This window comes from Labrus bergylta, chromosome 24 (genome assembly GCF_963930695.1).
Source record: "Labrus bergylta chromosome 24, fLabBer1.1, whole genome shotgun sequence".
NCBI lineage: Eukaryota > Metazoa > Chordata > Actinopteri > Labriformes > Labridae > Labrus > Labrus bergylta.
In genome coordinates, this window is record NC_089218.1 from 11,412,501 (window position 1) to 11,430,394 (window position 17,894).

Below are 17,894 nucleotides of genomic sequence, written 5' to 3' on the forward strand. Positions count from 1 at the left end.
ATCCAAAAGCACACAGGGGGGGGGGGGAAGTCTCGCTGCTGGAACAGATTCTGTAAGCATTCATTTGGTCTTTGTTTCAACACAAAGAAAGACAGCTGGGATGGTTGATAACGTGTTTGTGATGTATCCTTGTGCTTTTAAGATAAACATACTGCAGTTATTTGCTCAGCAGAGAGCACTTCTAATGTTTCAGCCTCTAATCATTTCAATGTAGTTTGTACAGATTGTAACGACATTTAACCCTTTGAACTCTGCAAAAGAAATGTCTGCTAATGTCTATGTTGGTATTTTTTCTTATAGTGATGTTTTATTTGAGGGACTTCTTTTTTATATAATCCTAATCTGTGCAAAATATGTTTACAGGTTATGTTAATACATTCAGTTTTATAATTGATAAATGTAATTCATGTGTATACATCAACAGCCAATGACTGTAGGAGATGTTAATAAGGAGAACACAATAGTTCTCTTTTCTAGCTTCAGCAGATATTTATTCATGCTTTTATGGCAAAAAAAGTAAATAATTTTGGATGGATTCTCTTTTTGAGGAAGACATGATTTCACTGGTTGCAGATGAAAGAGGAGGAGATTCCTGTCGCAATTAATATCACGCTAATTTTCAGCAGCCTGTTATATTATGACACAGGCCTATCATTTGCTGGAAAATCAGGAACCTCTGGGTGCCAAAGTCTGAAGCCTGGCATCCGTCTTTACTCCCCAGACACCTGTAACACTTGCGTCTCTGTACGGCCCAATCTATCCTTTTTCATTTTTCTCCATTAATCTCCCAGCCTGGTAATTCAGTTTTCATTTGTTCCTCATCTCGCAGGCTGGCGGATGCCAAGCCGACGTAGCGAGGCTTGTGCCAGATGACTGCTTAGCTTTTTATTTTTTTTATACAGACAGGAAGCCCGGGGACAGATTAGGCTAACCACAATTACAGGAAGAACAGTGAAGGGGAGGATTCTCTTCATTTGTTGTGGACCTCGGCTAACCCGGACTTGTATCTGTGCACCTGCTATTTCCCTCCTGGGCTCCGGTACTTTTCTCAATTAGTGAGGATCCTTTATTGCACCTGTGCCTCGCTTTCACCAGTCAGTGCTTGCCCTTTTCCTTTCTGAAGATGGCAAACATCCAACAGCAGAGCAAAGACAGTCCCTATATTGTTGTCTCCCTTTAATCTTTCACTCTCTGATTTTTAGACAAGCAGTTATCAAAAATAGAATCTTTGAATGATTCCTGCAGCACCTGGGAAAACACAAGATCCCAGCATGCCATGTTTTTTTGTGAATCCAAAGACAGGGGACTTGAATGAAAGCGCTGAAGAAGATAAGAACTTCAATTGAGTGTGTCTGCCAATCTTTTTTTTTTTTTTTTGTGGTAGTTTTTTTATATTCCTGAGCTAAAAATAATCCATGTTGCCCCTCTAAAATCACAATTCAAAAAGCAGCCTTTTCTGCATGACAGATGATACATCACTGACTGCTCAGAGCTTTAAAAAAAAATCTCCATTGTGATTCACACATTATAGCAACACCAGAGCAGCCTATCGCGTCTAGTTGGCCCTGAGGAACTGACTCCAACTGACTCTTTATCATGAAACACAAGCCCCCGTGAAATTGAAGAAAACACAAACTACAGATAACACAGGCAGAGTGCGTAAATTCACTACACACAGCCTGCAGCAGAAAGCCAGAGGGGATTTATGGACAAGGGAGATGAGTTGCTGTTGCTGCTATAGGGAGTTAAAGTTCTTTTGTGTTCCCCATAAAAAGAAAATATCCTCCCACAGATTGTTTTGTGCTGAGTTTGTGTTTGTGCAGGTTTTTGTTGAGGGGTTTATATCAGAAGCAGGTATAATAAAGTAGACTGAAAGCTGAGTAAGCCGGGGCTGTGGAGCTGTAGATAGACAAAATATAATAGCTTATATGACTCTGGCTCACCTAAATGTTTACTGTTTATGTGGAGAAGACACTCATCATTATTGTCCACTTCTTAATGGGTTCTAAATGAGCACAAATATTTCTGCATCCTTTCACTAACATACTTTTCTCCTTCAGTTTTCACACACACTGTGTTTTTAAAAGTTTTCCACTGGTTTATGTGAAAAGATGTTACATATCTACTTATTGTGTAAAATGAAGTGTTAACATTGTTTGAATTTTCCCTGATTAGCTTTACAGCTGAAATTGAAGTAAATACTGAAATAACAGTGAAGACCGTTCTACAAGAGAGTTTTTTAAGAGTTCTGTTCTCAAGAGCAACAAAACAGCACTGTAAAAAAGTGTTGTAAGGCTCTATAAAAGCCAGCTGGGTAGTTGAAACTGAGCCAGAGAGTGAGGTAAGAAAGGATTCTAAAGAAAAATCTCCTAAACGGTTCAGGTAAAGGTAAAATTGAGTCAATAAAATAAGAAAGAAGCGTAAAACAGGTCATGAAAAGCTTTTAGCATAACATTTGTTTTTGAAGCAAGCAAGCTTTAAAGGAACATAAACGAGTGAAGGGGTGCTGAAGCTGAGGAGACCAGAGTGTAAACGCCTCTAAGGACCAAGCTGAGAGTTAAAACGTGCTAATCGTGATAGCAGTACAGTATGTAATATTGTTGGAGATTACTTGTTCTGTTGGGTTTCATTGGTTGCCAGCAACATTGTATGTAGTATGCTGTCACAAGCAATATGAGATTCAGTATCTCATTGGGCCCAGAATTGAACCCGGTGGTATACCAAAAGAAAGCCATGATGATAAAACAACAGTGTAGAGGGTCAGATCTGAAGTGTAATAGCCCAGTCTGTTTGAAGGGTCAAAGGCCTCACTCAAATCTAGGAAAATTAAAATCCAAACTATGATTAACAGTGAACAAGGACATACTGTATGTTTTAATTTTCCCAATCTTTAATATATATATATATCATCTATAAATATTTAAGCTGCTGTATTGGGTTCACATCCAGTAATACCAAATAATTCATTATACTGACAGCTGGGTGTCATTTAGTTTTTATTGTCTCAAATTAACCAGCATTATAATGAAAGTGATCGTTAATCAGTCATTTTAAAGCAATTACATTAGTAACATATTGTGCATTCACATAATCCAAAGTTTAGCTCAGAGCCTCAGAGAGTGTGTGTGTGTGTGTGTGTGCGTGCGTGCGTGCGTGCGTGCGTGCGTGCGTGCGTGCGTGCGTGCGTGCGTGCGTGCGTGCGTGCGTGCGTGCGTGCGTGCGTGTGTGTGTGTGCGTGTGTGTGAATGGCTCAGATTAGACTCTGATGGGCAGGTTGGCACATTGCATGTCAGTCTCTGCAGAGACTTTATGTGTGAAAAGTTAAATATGGCATGTAAGTGTTAAGTGCCTAAGTGATCCGAGGACTAGGAAGATGCTTTCAAGGGGCAGCCAATTTACAAATGAAAGATTTTACCATGCCGTCCACAGTTACATTTTATTCAGCATGAGGACAAGTTGTGTAGTTTTTGTAAACAACCAACACATCTCCCAGACTTATTTAGCACATTTATGCGGGTAAATATCTGGAATGGCATTAAAGCATGCTGTAACTTAACAGGTTAGGATCATGAGGAGGTCGAGGCTTCTGGGGGACTGCACGCTGTTGGCAAATACTGCACGGCCTGTTATTATAGAGTCCTGGCTGTTCTCATCAGCATTCACTCTGGGGAGCACCTGCTGCTGAGGTGGATGCTCCACGAGTTATTGGATTGCTAATCTCTTCCTGGGAGGCCTTTTCAGCCAGGCGGACAGATGAGGGTGGAAAAGGCAATAAGCCATCTACAGGGAGCAGCTGATGATAAACTTGAGTGTGACGGCAGCAACAGAAAGAGGATGGGGAGGTTTGGAGGAGGAGGGGGGGGGCGCTGAGAAATGTATGTCCATATACACGGCAGACTTGGGAAAGGATGGCTGTCTGGCTTGCTAGGACACGCCTGCCTCCTGATTTCCTTCATCACAGAGTTATTGCTTTTATTTAAAGACCGCTCCTGCTTTCTCCCTCAATAGATCATCGCGCTCGATAACGCAATGTGGGTGGGGATGGAGGGTTCGGATGATGAGAGACGGGATGTGAATGTGGACCTGCTATCTACATTCATTGCATCCTATAGCCTAAGATGATCTCCAGCCACACTGATTGCTCCCTTAATGGAGATGAATACACAGGAAATGGCGGGCCAACTGCCACAGATTCAGTGATGGAAGGTAGCAATAACTCTACATCACGGGATCCTCTGGCATGACATCACATGGAGAGCACACTGACATCACTGCCAACGCTATTAAAACTAATAGAGAAGAGATTTACCTTGGGGAGGAAACAACTTTCTTTGCCCCATTTTCATACTTAAGTAAAATTCAAACTTCCTAATGCCAAACATTTGCCTGATATTAACAGTGGCTAACAAACACACAAAGGGCTTCTTTTTAAATATGACATTTTGGGAACTCCCTGATGTAACTTGCCAATCATCAAGACTCAGGGCTTCATAGGCTGTAAGACCTCTGTCAGCGCCACAAATTTAGCACCTAGCTTTGAATTGACCAACATTTGCAAAGCAACACATTATAAAATGAAAACATTTGAGAATGGCAGAGACGGCTGGCAAGCTACCATGGTGATCTCGCTAAAATGCATGGTGCCAAGGTGTTCTCTTAATACCCTGCCAGGACCAGGTCCACAATCTCCCTCTCATCCTCCTGTGGTGTGTTTCCATTCAGAGAAATGCCAGCAGATTGGCTGGAGCTTCTAGACTCAGAGAGATGACTCTCTGCTCCCATTTTTTTTACCGTTTGTTCCCTAACTTTTTAGAAGTTGACTTCCATCTATCTTAATCAGTGTGACACACAATTAATCTGTATTACTGTCATTATAGTTCAGCTGGAATTTTACCTTTTGAGAAAGACAAGTCCCAAATCGGGAAAGAGTGAATAATAACTCCTGTTGCAGTATGAGCATCATGAACACATCACAAAGACCAACATGAAATTCATGTGATACATTCAAACTCAACATGAGGATATTTAACTATCCAGATGCAGTTCTTCATACAATTGTAATGCATTAACATCATTTGACCGACTACATGAAGCCTAAACTATGTGACAGCTACCCTAGGATTAATAACAGGTATTTCAAACAAAAGTACTATTTGATAATCACTGGGAACTGTTTGACAATTTTTGGAAAAATGTTGAAAAATATTATCACGTATCAGTCAAATTCTTTATATTGAAAAAGCTTACTGAACAGTGATAACATTAAACGTGCACATTATCATCATATAAGCATTATCACTACACGCATATAATCAGGCTGATGTTAGCATTTAGTTCTAAGCACCTCCGTCCCTGAATGCCTCACAGTTGCATGCTGTTGTCCTGTGTAGCTGTTTATAATGATGCAGCTATAGAAACAGGTTTTCTACTTGACTGATGATCTGTTAAGTGACATTTAGAGGGCAGCTACAGTGACACATTTTATGCAACATGATGGATTAACAGCCAAGCTTTTCATCATCATGTAGTCACTGGTAAACTGTAGCTTGTTGCCAAAAAACTCTTCCACTGTACTGCGTGTGTCCTGTTTGCCATGCACGGGGACAGCTATGTGCTTGGCTTTGAACCTGCAGGACTATTGTGGCATCTTTAGGCGTCACAGCACATCAAACACATCTCAGAGGCTGCAGGGAGTCAGAGCTGTGATCCTACAAACTGCAAAGCAGGACTATCATCCTCTGGTTCATTACACATGGGCTGCTCCTGTGTCATCGTGAATAGGGAAACTGTCATGAAAGCAGCAGATAGATGATAGTGACATGCCATCCTGTATCATAATAGGTGACTGTGTCTTTTATTATGAGGGTTTTGTGTTTGTGACAATGCAACAGTTCTATGGTTTGGTGAGCATCACTGATAACTCAGCTGAATTGAATGACTCTGCAACAAATTTCCCCCACAGAAGATTCCTGACCGGAAAGGTCACCAGATGTCCATGACTGAGCCCAAGCTGCTGTTCCCTCAAGCAAGATGGATGATGACAGTGATGAATGGATGAAAAATGATCAGAATATCAAGATTACCTGCTGAGCCAGTTGCGGGCAAGCAGCCAATCACTCCTTATGCAAGTGTTAAAAGAAAATTCAAACTTTGGGGGAAATTGTAGATTAAACAATCCATCAGGAAAACGTATTTCTTTGCAATAATAAAAAATAATTGCCATTTGTTTCAGTACATTTAATGGAAATCTCAATGACATTAAAGGTGTCAACAATTGATTCGACTGCTCTGCTCTTTTTTCTAGAGCTCATCATTGGGAGTAAGTGCTAAGTAAAATGAAAAAAAATTGTTAAAAGTGCGTCCTATACACCAGATTTTCCAGTAACAGTTTTATGAACTTATAACGTAAAACTTTTATGTGTCGCTAGATGACAGCAGAACTATGCTGAACCCGTATGTCATTTCTTTTCAAACCACAATGATAGCAGGAATACTATTTCTAATATATAGAGTGGATGGGCAGACATTTAAACTCATGAGAGGGGAAAACTGGAAGAACTCCAGGAGAGCAGGGAGGAGAGGGTCAGCAAGCTTGGGATGCAGATTAAATTATCTATCAATCAGATCACTTAGATCATATATTATATATAACTAATGTTGTTTATAATACATTATCAGAGTCTTCCCTTGCCAGATTTTCTTGCTGTGAGTAAAGAAATAAGACCAGATGCAGTAAGCGTATCTGCAGATGTGAGGTGAATACTGCTAAATGTCATGTCTGAACAGTCCTTGGGGCTGAAGACGCACATTAAAACACATATGGTTATTTATGTGTTTGTGTGGCGGGGGAAAAAAAAGCTACCCCAAGCTGAAGCTGGAGAAAAGCCACCATCACGAATAACAACAGCTATGAGATCGGAAACGTAATTCTGTGCAGCAGAATTGTTATTGCTTGGACAACTTTTTTGGTATTGGTAAAAATCCAGATTATATGTGTACAGGATGTGCATGATGAAAGTGTTTTCTGTAAATATATGGTCAGTAAGTGAAATATTATAAAAGACAGAGGTCTATGGTAACAATGTCAGCTGACATAAAGAAGCTCCAGCTAGCCATATTTATATGTTGACACGGTTCTTTTAGATTTAGTCCATAGATCAAACTATAGCAGTGAGTTAAAACAAAGTCAATGTATACTGTATGTTAGTGGACACACTGAATATTAATGACCACTCTTGTGTAAGTAATACCCATAGTGCCTAGAGCTGATTAAAAATGAAAAATCATCCAGAGAATGTAATCAAGCACATCGTAAAAAATGCATGGGGTTCACATATTAAAGAGGACATAGTGTGCATCTCAGCAGAACACACATTAGCCTGGCCCGGTTACTTGTTATTGTTTTTCTGTGAAGGCAACCAGATAAGACAGACATTCCTGAAGTGATCTATGCAGATAAAAGCTTCTCCAGAGCTTGAGCTTCATACAAGTCATAAATCATTTTCAGATCATAGCATCCATGTTGCTAAGCATGAAAGCTGTTCAAACTCAGCAGCTAATGCAACGCAACATACTGTACGTTACTCAAATCAATAGGCAACATATTTGCAGGCTTTTCTGTGAAAGGTAAGTGTGCATCGCTCGCCTCGGGTACAAGAATAACAAAAGAGGGCCCTGAAAGCCTGAGAATAAACACGCTCTGAGAAATGATTACACCGAGCAAACCTACGATGTGTTGTGCTGCTACCCAGCGTCTTCTTTGGGTGCTCAAGGGGGAGAATTGTTTTTCTTACCCCGGTGCCACCATGAGAGCACAGTCAAACAACAAATAACCCGCATCTGGTGCAATAAATAAAAAAGATAAATTGAGCCCGCACACTCGCTCGGATATACTCTCAATATGGTTTTATTATTTGTATCAAGAGCCGGGGCCTGTGTGGTCTACGTGGTGATAACATATATTTACTTTGTGTTTTGTTTTTGTCAAAGAGAACTAGTTTGTCTAGAACGTGTCAGAAATGGCGGAAAAATGCATAATTTCCCGCAGCCAAGGGTGATTGCTGCATATATCCTCTTCGTTTAGTCAACAAACCCCCCAAAGATCCACTGCTAAAACTAACATATGCAACACAGAAACGAGTAACTCTTTTGCATTATTGCTTAAAATCATTAAAAAAACAACTGATGTGTTGCATGCATTGACAGCAGACTGTGTGTTGTCTTTGTACCAAACTGTTTTTGTTTTTTTTGACAAATATGTCAAAATATCTACTAACTTATATTCATCATTTATAGGAAGCACCTAAACGAGACTATTCATTTAACACACATAATTAGGTACAAATATGGGTTCCTCACAGCTCTTCTCATTCAGGAAAAAAGGAACAAATGAGAGCAGACTCCCGCAATGGAAGAAACTGTAAGCACCACAAATACAAAGCATTCTTCATGTTTCAGCAAGAATGCCTCAAGTACATACAAGGACCTTTGATTCCTTTACTTTTTTCACTTTTTGATTATATGCGAAAAAAATGATTGAACTTATAAATGAATTGAAGGAATTAATAGCCTAAGGCATAACCTTGCAGCGTACTGTGAAGCAAACTGTAAACATGTACACTGGTGAAACATTTCAAAGTATTTAAACATCTACCAAGGCTAAACACTTCAACAACTCGCTCTTTCAGGAAAGCACATTACTCTTACAGCAAACTGCAGAAGCTTTCAAAAGGGTTTCTTCAACCTTCAAACCCCAATGATGTAGCAAGTTGTTGCATTTATTTTAATGGCTACGTGTAAGGCTTAAAAGAGACAGACTACTAGAACCTGAATGATATAAGAAAAACGTGATGTGCCATAACATTGTTCTATATTGCAACAAAGATATGAAATCCAACAAATAAGTAAATGTTGAACAGAACATGTGTTTTCATAATACATTTCTGCAACGTGTTTCTCCTGAATCCAAAACAAGAAGCCGTTTTATTTCACCACTGAGTCGCCACTAATTCATCTTAGGGTAGCTGATGCTAGCTTATGCTTCAGCTGGCTGCATCAACATGGTGTGAAAACATGAAAATGATGTCCAGGTTTCCATCTAATAATTCAAATGTATGCATGCTGAGTGAGGAAAAATGGCTTGTTTACAAAAAGGAATTTATCGCAACATTGCATCTATCTGCAATGTGTTTATTGCAAATGCTCATATCGATGGATAACGATGGAATTGCGAGTAATTGCGCAGCCCCTATACTGATACCCTGTATTTAGGATATTTGCAGAGTTGTGGAAAGGCTTCTTCAGTGTTTACCAAACAATATTCTTTGGGGAAGACTCAACATAAATGTAGAAATGATTAATATGTTGCTTTATATTTCTCTACCGTATAACTTGCTATATTTGATCACTTTTGAGAGATAAACACTCATCCTGAGTTTCTTGTTGTTATGTCAATAAGGGAGCTTGAACGCTGGCTCATTTCTGTTTATTTGCAGATACATGAATAACTGTGCACCTCCCGGCCCCGGACTAAAAAACAAAAGCTTCAGTTTCTTGGACCCTAAAATCACCAACAGACGCACACAGCTCGGTTGACTGGACTGCCTTCTCCAGAGACTGTGTCTGGATTTGTTTCCTTTAGTTTGGAGCGATTTGGGGTTAACCAGTCGCCCAGTTTGACGATCTGTTATCCAGGACAGGCTTGGCTATGCTAAGTCAGCAGCAGAGTGTCCACCCATCCGTCTCTGATTATGCAGTACCACTGTAGCTGTAAAGTTAGCAGCCATTTGGCCTTCTACAGCTGTACACAAATAAGAAGATCTTGCAGCAATTTCCTTTCAATCAATGGATCAAAAAGATGGAAATGGACTACATTATGACAGCATAAAGGAGAGAAAATACATTCTTTAACGGGTCTGTCCACGAGGCAAGCCAACTAAAAATGCTACTTTACTAAAGCATGTCCAGACTAACCATTTATGATGTCACTCAGGATGACAAAGAATCTGTACCCTGCTTTTGCAACAAAGTGACAAATTATCCACTGCAAATTAACTAATTAAACTTTTGCACATTTTACATTCCATACTTGCATCAAATGATTGGAGTGATAAGCATTACTTGACAAAATCACATCTTTACATTGTGATAAAATTAACTGTGCTCTTGGTTTGAACTCACCTTTTACACCATCTTCTGTGACTCATCAGTTTCTGTGACCTGTAGCTGTGCAACACAGTGCATCCTGCATGCAAAAAAAAAAAAGAGAATATCTGTGACTTACTGAGTTGACATTAGCTGAAGGATAAAGTGGAATTAATACTGTTTTTTATGGTGTTGTTTTTAGTTCTGCAGCTGCAGCACAGCCCCTCAAGTGAGGCGCAAACACGAGGGAAGATGAGTCAGGACAAGGTTAATGAATGTCACAGTGTACAGAGACAAAGTGTGTGCTGAAACGCTCCACACATGTTCATCATAGTAGAATCTCTGTGGTTCAACGATTTACTTGGTAGAATAAATCTCAGAGTATTGGGGTTTTATATGCAAACTCAGAGCTGGATTCTCTCCCCATAAACTGTTAGCAAACCTCTTTACTTATCGAATTTCATGAAACACAACCGTTGTGGGTGAGTTTTTTGACATTTTGTAGACCAAACAGAAATAAGTGGCAAATTATCTGATTGCACTGTAGTCCTAATGAAAATTGTTAGAGTTTATTTAGAAAATCAGACCCCATGCACACTTTTTTTTGTTTACTTTTCTAACCTTTCTAAGCTCACGGGGAGCAATTAATCCTTTATGCAATCATCAATAATGAGAGCTGAGGAAAAAATCCTTATTGTGACCAGTGGCAGTGACTTTCTGCAGCAGGAGCAGGAGTTAGATATTGACTAAGCTTCTATGACAGGTTCCAACAAAAAGCACCGTTTTAGGTTTCAAACAGCAAAAAACAACACGTGTACCAAATTGAGTTTTCTAGCTTTGACCAGGAGAAAAAGCACCTGTGATATGTACTGTGTGCATACAGTAACCTGCAGCAGCTTCATTTTAATAGCAAACGTGCGGGTGGAACAGATCAACATTTCATTTTCATATGAAACATCTGTTTGGTCCAGAAGGTCAGCTCAGAAACTTTATTATCAGGCTCTGTCAGTCGAAATAGATTTTTCTTCTTACAGATGAGAGTGGAAGCAGTTAACAAGACCAACTGGGATAGGATGGGGATAAAAACTGCTCCACATGAAATCTCCCAGCCCTCAAAATCAATTTTGCGGACATCACTTTAAGAAGCAAATGTCAAATTTGCATACAGGCCTCGGAGGATAAAGACGCTTAAACACGCATCAAGTGTATCAAATATACCTGAAATAATTGCCGCTGCATCTAGTTAGACAGAGATTAATGATGCTCTGTGTGCTGTTTGTGCACATATAATATTGCATACTCTATAATTAGGCCTCAGAGTCAAACACTATTCAAATGGGTCCACTGAAGGATGTGTGCTCACTGAGAGCAGATGCTAATTGAAATCAGCTGTGCATACAGTTATTAATATCACCTACAGAATTATGCCAAAAGGAGTACAGAATGTTATACACACAGAATTACAAAAATTAAATTAAAAATATCTTGCTCTGTGGAGACTGAGGGGCGAGCCGCAATATCTATGTTTAATTAATTTAACGAAAGAACTAAAAACAGCATGACTTCGCCTCTTCATCTGGTTCTGCCTTGAACCCTGCTGTATATTAATATCATGTAACCATGGTGGGCTTCCAGAAAGAGGATTAAAATGAGGAGGGGGGGATAACAGTGTGGGAAAATAAATTATCACGCTTTGTCTTAGCAGAGGCATGTCCAATGGTTTGGCCCGGGTGGGCATTGGCCCCCTTGAAATCTGACAACCCCAGGTGCCGACCTATAATCCAACAATTGTGCAGTGACTTGGCTATGTGACAGGATGCAAGTAAGTAACCGAATGTAGTACATTTTCTTTTTTTTGGTATGTTTAATTGAGATTTTTGGTTGAATTTCATCCGAAACAAACTAACCATCAAAGATGTATATGATGTGCTTTTTGTCCTCCACACGGGAATGTAATAAAGGTATTATAAAATAATGTATGGCGTTAAAGTAGCTATAGTAAGTAGAGACAGAAATGTTAAAACCTGATCTGTTATGCCCACCTTGCATTCATTGGTCCCCAGCTGGGCCACCATGTCAATAAAGTCTAGCCCCGCCCCTGCTCGTTAGACTATTCAAAATGAAATTACATGAAGCTTTTGTGTCTTCAAATTATTTTTCTCTCATTCTTGAAAAAAGCTTGAACAGAATTGGAACATTTGAATGTGTTTCCTAAACGTGCTCAACATAATGGGTCATAAAACTTGCCTTTCACAGCCTCCCAATTAGAGCGACAAGGTATCCACGTGGTAGCAGAGATAAAGCAGAAGCATGCCCAAACAACAATCAAAGTTTCTGTGTATTATGTCTTTAAATTCCCCAAGGCCAGCCAGCCTGTGGACTTACACATTGAGCAGACTGATAGGGCGCTCACCCCTCTTTCCCCCCACTATTTGACCACTCCGATGAAAATCCAATCATCTACTTGACCGAAGGGAACTGGGAGCCATCAGTAGTCGCAACGGCCAGCTTGGCAAACCAGCAAAGCCCCCCCCCCCACACCCACCGTCATCAGAACCCAATTAAAAAAGCCAGGGCTCAGAGACTCTGCTCTGCACTGATCCCATGCCAAATGTGGTGATGGAGGGGGCTCGGCAGGCTTTGCAAAGGGAAGACAGCAGCCAACAAACAACCACAGCTGGTAGAGTATGAGATAACAGGATGAGTGGGAGCGGCATGAAGCTAGCAAAGCCTTTCTACCCCGACTCCTAACTGGATATATGATATGACTAAAATACTAAAAAAAAAAAAAAAAAAAAAAAAAAAAAAAAAACTACTATGACCTTTAGAGCAATGCATAGGAAATGATAAGTAATTCAAAATGTTCTTCTGTTCTAAGGACTTTTTCACTGGTTATGAAACTGTACCAATTCCAGAAGTCAGTTGGGATCAGCTCCAACCTGCTTGCAACACTAATAAGCAGAATAGGTGATGAATGGACTACAGGACAAAGGATTGGATTTGCAGGAGAAAAGGCAAGTAGTTTAGCAATCCCCTAAGAAAACGCATCACAGAGACACTGCACTTGATATTCAGTTTGTTTAACAGCTTTAGTTTTTTTTGAGAGGAGGAAACCTCTGTGGAAACTTTATGAACTTTACTTTATCCTTACTAAACACAAGCTGAGAAACTTATGCAAGCTAGCTGCAGCACATTTTGCTGTTCCACCTGACATCATGTGTCCGATAGAGGAAAGAAACACTGGGTTTCAGCTGTGAAACTGATTTATAGTGGAGTTTTTTTTAACTTTAATCAAAGGGTAAGTTTGTTTTGACAGGGGAAATGATTGGGCCCAGGAAGTTAAAAAAATGACAGAAGAGTAATTTCAGAATTAGTTTCAAAGGTCTACAGCCTGTCATGCTGTCTCAGCCTCATTGTTTATTACTTTATTGCTATGCATGAGCATGGCTTGGTTTAAAAAAACAGAAAATCTCCACACAGAAAAAAAGTTCTTCAAGCAATTATAAAACACATGCGCACAATCAAAATTTCTCATCACCAGGCATACTGTATTTGTCCTCAGGGGCCATAAAAATCCTACAGAAAATGAAAGTTCCTCACAGCTGCTTTAAGAGAGACTCCCCTGATAAATCCAGCCTTATCAAGCAGTGTAATCACCCGGCTGTTTTATCACGCCTGACTGCAGTGGTAAGTCCTCACCGTATCAACCACCAGAGAGGAGGACGTGACAGTCATATATATGGTCAGTCCTTTCACTTTGTATTGATTTTTTGATTTCAGTACAACACAAGAACACATATGCCAGCTGAGCATTTTGGGTAATACCAGCATATTACTTTGTCATTCCTTATCGTGTGTCAAAGCAGGAAAATGGATGACAACACATGTCATTTTAGCCTCTCTCAGGCTGTGCTATTACTCCAACTGTGGCATGCATGTGTCAATAACCACACAAAAAAAAAAAAAAACAACCAGGCTGTTTGTTGTTTTAGTCATGTGCCATGTTGTTTGAAAGGACATGTGGGTAGAAATCAGTATGATCACAGCGTGGTGATGTTGGATTTGAATCTATCATCTGCGCCTGTGTGGAGTCATACACAGATCTGGGGACACGTGTGGCTAAGCTGTGGCCAACAAGATTATCAGATGATCCAATAAAGTTTGGAAGGCGGTCACAGACATGATCACAACGCGCTAAGCTCCACAGATGAAACGCACAGCCGCCTGTGTAGCTTTCCAACTCCTTCTCCACAGAGACGGAGCTAGTGGTACCGAAAGAGAGAGAGGGACGGGGTATGAGAGGGAGAGCCAGTGTGTGCAGAAGAGGTCAGAGCACATCAATGTGAAAGCAGTGAACACCCTCAGAGAACCAAAAGAATCTGAGAGAAATCCTCCAACCACAGTGGCACACAGCTGAAAAACTTATAAAAGATGGCAGCTTTGAAAGTTACAGTGTAGCCAGACAGTCATAAAATATAATGTATTGCAAATTATGAGGTGTTGCACAGAAATCATTAATTCTATGTGAAAATGGGCAACTGGGCAGTGCTCCCCTCCAATGGTTTGCTTCTCTGTGTTGTGATTAAAGTGTACAATTTGGACATTAAAAATTCAGAGAAAAGGCCAAGTGAAAAACAACAATCCCCTCTGGGATGAAATGGTCTTTTAGTTTGCCCTGTTGCAGACGGGGGGGTCAGGGTCAGTGATTCTAGCGCGTCCTGGAGAGATGTTCCATGATGCTACACCACAGGAGCGTTTAAAGATCCGACTGCTCAGTGAGAACCAAATCACAATTCTCAGGTTATTACATGAGCACACAAGTTGACATTGCTCAATAGAAACTTTGAAATGTTTTGATAATAGCTGTAAAGTCTGTCTCTCGGGTAGTTCCCGTCTAACGATGACCCCTAGTGCTACCATCATAAACTGGAAAAGTTAAGAGAGATAAAACAAAGGTTATTTAGAGCTGTAATACTTAATGCGTGACTCCAAGCTTTAACTACTGGCTTGTGTAATGGCTTAATATGATAATCAGCCAATACATAAAATTAATGTGTAAGACATATACATATTACAATACACTATAAGCATGCACAAGTTTGCATTATATTTCTGCTTTCATGACAATAAATGTATGCTCCTAAAAGGGAAGAAAAAATGTAATCAATCTGAAAACACTGCATTTGCATATCAAGCTGTTTTTCACAGGGCACAGGGAACAAATGTGGATATATTTCAAATGAGATACTCAGCAAAGCACATCTTGAATATCTCACGATGATTGCAACAACAAACTACAAATACATTTTTATTTTGAGCTCAAATCAAACTGAAACTTGTTGTAACCAATGTAATCTGGATCTTATTGAACACTTAACTATTTGGTACTTTGCCAAATGGGAACCAAATCCAGAACAAAGCCCGCAAACCTCACATGAACAGGTATTAAAACTCATATGGACATAAAATATAGCTAACATTTCTGGTTACAGCTCACTGTACTGGAAAATGCCTTTCAGTCAGGGAAATCAGTTGTTCTCATTTTAAACTGTAACCTGCTGAAGCTTACATGCACCAAATGTACACGTCCGCCTCTGTGCCGTCTCTACCAGCTCCACAAAACATTGATCATTTTTAACTATACTTACGGCTCTTTTGAAAATTTGCACCTTTTCTAAACAAATATGGAAACGACCACTCAGCCCTTAGTGTACCAAAGACACTTCTAGTGTTATAAAACTGCAAGAGTGAAGCATGAATAGCAGACATGTTGACAGGTAGGAGTATAACACTGCCAAGCCATTGCACACACATTGACCTACATGTTACAGTACCTCAAGGTAGTTAACATATTTCCTTTTATGTATATATAGCACTTCATCACTGTCATTATTTCACCTGGTTGCATAATGAGAGAGAAGAGTGTCTAGCAATATGCTTGACAGAAAGAGTATAAGCACTGAACGACTTTGTGTGCTTCGCCTTGAATAATTACAAGTCATCAATCATCCTGCTGAGCAAGGTGAAAACACTTTTATTAATTTCCCTTTACGTTCCCTGCTTTCTGATATTTCCCACAATAGCAATATGTACCTCAACCTGACGATGTCATTCGTCTCTTCCTCTTTTAAAAATAGATTCCTCCCTGTGTGACGACTTAAAGTCAATGCAAAAATATTTAGAGTAACTGATGATGAAAAGCAGGATATAAAGCAATGCTGGTGACAAGGGATAAAAAGCTACATTCAACATGAACTAAAGGTCTTGTAAAAGCAGCAGTTTCTAAAGGAGCCTCTCACAAACCAGCATGTGTCCCCTTAGGGCACAGTACGCGGCTACAACCAGCATGGCCCAGTCTGACAGATTTTCCCTTTAAATCCTGTCAAACAGGAAATCAGCAGCAAAAGTGTGACTGAATAGAAATCCAGAACGAGTTAATAAGCTGGTTTGTAACACACTTTTCTATTGCACTCTTTACTAAGGCAATTCATCACTGTCACAAGGATTTTATCTCATCAGGGGGGAGCAGTGTTGTGCCATAAATCGAACTCCAATCACTTCCAGGACAAAAATATGATGTAATTAAGAGAATCCGCTCCAGCCTGAGGGCGTTTGCAGATTTATTTCAGCTAGAAAAAGTATTCAATTTCCTATCTGGCTCTACAAGAGAGAAATGCATCAAGTTATTTAGAGGAGAACGATTCAAAAAAATCAATTCTGCGTGTCACATTCGGTCAATAACTCTGACATGCGGGATGCCTTCACACATTAAACCCCAACGTGAGGGTTAAATGAGTTAAAACTAGCTGATTAGATGCACACTGAGGGGCTTGCTTCCTCACAGGATGTCAATAAGATGCAGTTGGCAACACAGCGGATGTAAACAGCCTCTTTATAAGGGCTGCGTGATAATACGACTCAAAGGTGTTTAATAGTGATTTGCTACTACAGCGTCGGAGTGGGAAAAAAAGGGTGAAAATGATTGATTTAGAGCGTTGCAGTGGTAACTTGCTGACCCACTATCATTAGCTTAATCATTTTGGAACAGCTGCAGTGTGATTCGCTGTGATCTTAACGTCTTTAATCCTGGAAATAGCTTCTGAATGTTGACATTAATTGGAGCTACAGTGACAGAAAAATGAATTCTGTGAGGATACAAAACAGAATCTGTACAGTCCCATTAGAGCCTTAAACGGGACAAAAAGGAAAAATTGTACGAGGAAGTCAAGCAAGATGAGATCAATTACCTCTTTTAAAATAAAGAATCTTTTATCGCCTTAATTTCACCAAACAAAGCCTCCACAACTCATATTCATAACTGTCTAATCGAATCATCCATGTGCGCCAAGAACCCTATTTCGATATGTCACTGCCTAATTGAGATTAAACCACTGTATTTCACGTGACAGGAGATGAATGGTGGACTTAGTTTTTGAACTAAATGAATCGTTTTCCTCCCCACACTCGTACAGTTTAAGGATCTGGTGGGGCGCCAGAACACATCAGGGCTTAACTGAGAGAAGCTGGCAGTGATACAAGCATGAACAACCCAGGCAGTGTTGTAAGGTTGATCATCACGGTGGGCTTTTCTTCTTCACGAGAAGAAATTGTGTGGAAAAAAAGTATTGATGTGACTACTTCAAGGAGCGCTATAAGTCCAAAAAAAGAAAAGAGTCCAGCAGGAGGTATATTCTTCTTAGAGCCATTCATGTTTCCAAGCAGCAGTCAAAATAAATCTTCAGAAATTGATT

General features: G+C 39.9%; 1 protein-coding gene across 4 annotated transcripts in view; it reads right to left on the reverse strand.

Moving 5' to 3' along the window:
• The window catches only part of LOC109992367 (beta-1,3-galactosyltransferase 1-like), a 94,656-nt gene that overhangs the window by 75,800 nt on the left and 962 nt on the right, over nucleotides 1-17,894 (reverse strand). For 2 of the 4 annotated variants that reach the window (XM_020644928.3, XM_020644927.3), the window contains exon 2: nucleotides 10,180-10,243. The exons of the other annotated variants lie outside the window; for them this stretch is intronic. The gene's annotated coding sequence lies outside the window, so the exon portion shown is untranslated. The remainder of the gene's footprint in view (nucleotides 1-10,179; nucleotides 10,244-17,894) is intronic. 4 annotated transcript variants of the gene reach the window in all.